A 6000-nucleotide genomic window follows, 5' to 3' on the forward strand; every position below is an offset into this window, starting at 1 on the left:
ACCAGCTGTATGTGAGGATCAAAAAGTTTCCTTATTTTTTAGACACAGGCTCTCCAGTGAACTTAATAACACAAAAAGAAATAAATAGAATTTTTAGAAATAAGAAAGTAACTTTTCTGGAAGAATCTGATTTAGACTTATATACAGTAGATGGCAAACAAATAACAGTAAAAGGTATGATACAGTTAAACATCAGTTTCACAGAGACTACAAGACCATTCTCTGCATTTTTTATATCGTTGAAAACTTAGCAGTTAAAGCTCATATGTTATGAGAACAAAGAAAATAACTTTACTTTCACAAATGAATGGAATAGACTTTGACAATGAATTCATAGAGGTAATACCATCAGAGTCCTCACTGATTAGTAAAAGAGAACCAAAAAAGCATTGGTAATATTAAAAGCTTAAACAAACATACACAAACAGATGAGTGTATAGATCCAATTACACCCCCCCCTCCCCAGCCTCCAGGACTAGAAACCCAAGTAACGGTACTTATTTATCAGTTTTTCCCGCCCATCTCACCAATGATTTAGTTATACCACTTAATTCCTATATGAAAGTTACCATAAAAAACAAGTTACGGAATAGTACTGTTCTTGTCTTAGAAGAATTATGTAAAGGGAGTGTCAGTAGAAAACGCATTATGTCAGATGAATGAAAAAGAACAAACTCAGAAATTCATTATTAATCACATGAATGGGGAAGTACAGTTGAAAAAGGGGACTTGTATAGCTAATAGTGAAAAATGTCCTACCCCCTGTGAAGGAAATAGCTGTAGCTGGAGTGACAAGTGAGATAAAATCTACGGATAGAGAAAGCATAAAAGAGAATTTAATTCACTCAGGTGAATTTGATGAAGAAAATGATTTGTTAACCCTGTTGGAAACACACAGGGACACCGTAGCATTACCCAGAGAACAATTAGAGTGTACTAACCTGATTAATCACAAGATTAATGTGCACCCAGATACACCACAATTTTCGTACCGGCCTACCGGATCCCACAATCTCAGTGTACACTCGCAAACCAGAATGTCGATGAAATGTTAAAACTTGGAATTATTGAGTCATCAGTCTCCCCGTGGAATGCCCCATTATCCTTCGTGCCCAAACGAAATGGAGAAATGCGTGCGATAGTAGATTACCGAAAACTAAACAATCACACTGTCCCAGACCGATTTCCCACGCCATTGCTAAGTGACATCCTACAGAATATTGGACCAGAAAATAATGTATTTTCCACGATCGATCTGGTAAGTGGTTATTATCAAATTCCTGTTGAACAGGAGTCACGTACATACACTGCCTTTTCCACAAATAGAGGACACTATCAGTATAGAAGGATGCCCATGGGACTGAGGACAGCCCCGGGCACATTCCAGCGTCTTATGAATTACGTATTGTCCGGAATTTCAGGACAAGAAATATTTGTTTATTTTGACGATATTATAATCGCAACAAAAGATATCACAGAACATCTCCAGAAATTAATCCTACTCTTACAAAAGCTTGGTGATGCTGGTTTAAAAATTAAGCTCTCTAAATGCAAATCTTGTTTTAAGGAAATAAAATTCTTAGGCTACAGACTAGGTGCTAATGGTATTCACACCACAGATGACAAAATACAAGCAGTGAGAGATTTTCCTGAACACACTACGAATGACGAAGTTAGACAATTTTTAGGTCAAGCTGGGTACTATAGGTCATTCGTACAATAATTCTCTCATATAGCCTTTCTTCTATTCCAACTACTCAAAAAATATGCTATATTCCAATGGGAAGAAGAAAAAGAAACATTTGACAAAATAAAAATAAAACGAACATTTGCACCATGTTTGGCATATCCGGATTTCACAAAACCATTTATTATTTGTACAGATGCATCTCTTAAAGGATTAGGGGCTGTACTCTTGCAAGAAGATAAAAGAGGACAGAATCAACCAATTGCATTTGCCAGCAGACAAATAAAAGATGCAGAGAAAAATGATTGCACTACAGACTTAGAGGCACTTGCATTAGTTTTTGCATTACAAAAGTTTCAAGATTTGGTATATGGTTACGAAATACACTTATTCACCGACCATAAACCGCTAGTGGGTATGTTTAAAGAAAAACTCCTATCTGGGAGAAGAGCAAGATGGAAATGTACGATCGAAATCTATAATGTACGTACATATTCATTATATACAAGGCAAAATGAATCTAGTAGCCGACGCATTATCTAGGAAGCCGAACACAATTCGGGTCGCGGCATTAGATCTCAAAGGAGACATCCAAACCATGATGAGATCGCAAAAGCACAAAGACTTGATCCAATATGGTCTAAAGTTATATACAAGTTAGAAAGCGGAGATGACATACAATTACCCAAACTACATGTACCACTCGAACAATTCACAATAGTCAATAATACTTGATACAAGATCAACCCAGGACAACCAAAACGCCAAAGAAATAATAACCAATTGGTAGTACCTAATGACATGATACCCCAAGTATTACGAACGATACACGATAGCCCACATGCAGGACATCCTGGAAAGGATAGGACATTCAAACAAGCCCAGTTGTTATATTACTGGCCATCATTACGAAAAGATATAAACAGTCATATAGACAGATGCGAATCATGTGCAAAACACAAAGGATACCCAATTTCACCTGCACCGATGAGTAATTACCCTGTACCACATCAACCATGGAACGTTGTCGCGGTTGATTTACTCAAGATGCCATTATCATACAATAATAATCAATACCTATTCGTAGCAACGGATCATTTTTCCCGTTATGTAATTTTAGCCCCAATTAAAGATGAAACAGCAGAGACAGTAGCAAAGGCAATAATAGATAATGTAATATGTCACTTTACTACCCCAAAGGTACTAATAAGTGATAATGGAGGAGAGTTTAATTCTGATATCTTACAAGAAATATGTAAACAATACAATATCAAAAAGGTTAACGTTTTAGCCTATCACCCAGCATCCAATGGGTAAGTAGAGAGAAAAACAAAAAAGTATTAGATCTGCTACGACACATTCTCAATGAAAAATATGCAAGCTGGGATGATTGGAATCCCAGAGTAGAAGCCTCAATTAATGGATCTATAAATAAATCCATAGGTGACGCACCACATTTCATTATACCTGTATATGGGACAGATATAAAACTACATATGAACTCTTAGAAGGTGACAGCCTGCCCATATACAATTACGATGATTACTCTAAACTCCGTTTACGTGAATTCCAGGACATACATAAAAGAGTCAAAAAACAATTAACAAGGTCCAAGGAAGAAATGACGGAGGCATTTAATAAAAAGGCAAGAGACTCGCCTACCAACTTAGGAGACATTGTTTATGGTATCATTCATACGAGAGACAATAAATTATCCCCAAAATTTGAGGGCCCATACAGGGTAACATAAAAGCAAACAAAGTTTTAATTAGGTCACTGTCAAGTGGCGAAGAGAAACAAGTTCATACTGACCATTTAAAACAAGTTTCGAGGGAACTATCCAATAATTATTCAGCCTCGGATACCACCGAACAACCGAACGTAACTCATGAAACCAGTCAAGAAAACAACAATAATTACAAAAATAAATTAAGGTCATTTAACAAACAATCAAACATAGGTGCAGCTGTTCCAATAAAATCTACAGTACATCATTTACGAGATTTAAATATCGATTTAAACTCCTTCTATAAATGAAATAATAATAAAGTTATTGTTCTATGTTACTCAACCGTAACGCACATCATCACTATCATCGACAATAGCATAACCATATTAGAAAATTATTTTGCCGATAGGTAATCGATAGGTAACGATGAAGCGACTTATGCTATGGATTCTCCTCTACATAGCAATAGGAAATGCTCACTCAGACCACCAACACTAACACCAACATCAGTAGTAGTTCATGTACCATTTATAACTGACGACCTGTTCACAGTATACGAAATACATCCCTTCCCTTCTAAGACTAATAACACTTTGGTCATCATCAACATCAACACAGACACCGAACTCATCATGGTCTCCAAGAGACGGAACACTGTCACTTTCGCAAGTGATTCAACAATTGAACGAAAGTGCCGCACATCCTTATATGCTGTTCACCTTTGCCCTGCGTACATTTTCACGTTTCAGCCTACTGAAACAGTCCCTTGTGAAATGGTTATCATAAGAAATCACAATATTCATAATCACTGCAACTTCACTTTTGCTCCAGATAAGCTTGTACACCATCAACACATCGGACACTCACAGTTTTTTTTTTTTTTTTTTTTTTTCACTCATAACACATCAGTTTACATAGTCTGCCCAGATATACAACCATCTCATACTTCAGCATCAGGATTTTACATAGCATCAGACTACTGTGCGGTATTTACACCATCCATGTCCACTTTATCCACCATCAATCACTATGCCATCCTCAATCATACACACAAACATTTCCACCCACTGCCTAATATGGACTTAAATATGAGCACAAGTATTAAGCTGACGTCACCTAAGTCTGAAACTATGCAACTGATCAATGAAACAATGAAGCCCTGGGAAGATTTGAGTTTTGAGTATGTTTAACCCATATTATGTGTATAGCCCAGCACCTACTGTCTTTATAATCTTCTGTATTGTATTTGCAGTAGTGCTGTTTGCAATGCACTGAATGCATGCAAGAATTGCAAATTTGGAGTCAGTATTTAGTAGGGGTAGAGAAAGCATCCAAGTTAACCCCCCTGAATGAAGTGTACATATTTTGTATATAATATTAATTTCATAAAAAAAAGAAGAAGAATGACACATGATATAGAAATATACCAGAATCATTATCTCAATATGAAATATTAGTAGCTCTTACCATAATCTTAACTTTGAACTATTTTTTTGGAATATATGCATTTTACTATTATACATACACATCTTATATAATGTCATACAATAACCAATTTAACCATACGCATTTATTCAATTATGTACACAACTTGTTTAAAATGTAATATTACAGGATGATTGCAATATTACCAGGAATATTATATCTGTACAATATTATAATCAATATTATGCATGAAGAGTGAAGAAGAAGAATATTATGTATTAGTAGATTAGCATATGTCAATGATGATTGCTTTCGGAGGATCGCCAGCTGCGTGACTGAGCGATGTCAGGACTCTAAAATGTCTTAATACATAATAGCTAGCAACATACATATATAGTCTAGAGGCTAGGTCAATGTCAAACCTAGGGGCCAAAAGGAAATGACGTTAGCACCTCTCCAGAATGCCTCTCACCAGCAAAATAGCCCACGAACAGCACCTCGTGACCATACACACAGGCTTCTAGAACATTTCACCAACAGTATAGCACACGTGACATGGCCCCTGCTAAACGAGAATGTAGGAATCTGAGCTCAGAAGGGGACTGGCCATAGAACCGGCAGGTACTGGAGAGAGTGAATAAGAAGAGGGGTCCAACTAGACTTAGTTAGTATATTAAGTCCCTGTATAATATATACGCTGCTCAACTTGGACTTTTTCTGAAGATAATAAATCAAGATCAACTCCCTGTATTCATCTTTAGCTCCTCCTGCTCTTCAATTACCAAAATAACTTTAACCAAAACTCAAGACTCACCTATTACAAGATTAAAGAGTTACATATATATAAATGTTGGTTACGAAGCTCTAACACATGAAGGTAACTCTTGCATAAGTACCCCTTACCACATTCTTCACAAACAAAGCTTTTCTTTTCTGTGTGAGAGAGTATGGTTCGAGAGAGGCTACTCTTCTGTGAGAATTTTTTTCCACAATGATCATAAGAAAAATTATCTTTGACTGCTGAGTGTGTCACCATGTGGTCAGTAAGATTGCTTCTGCGAGACAATCTTCCACAGTCATTAAAGTGGAAACCTTTCACTCCAGTGTGAATAAATGAATGTCTGGTAAGGCTGCTCTGTTTAGTGAAAAGTTTTCCACA

Source organism: Coenobita brevimanus, chromosome 14 (genome assembly GCF_032717465.1).
Source record: "Coenobita brevimanus isolate Jiangsu-jjx chromosome 14, ASM3271746v2, whole genome shotgun sequence".
NCBI classification, from domain to species: Eukaryota; Metazoa; Arthropoda; class Malacostraca; order Decapoda; family Coenobitidae; genus Coenobita; species Coenobita brevimanus.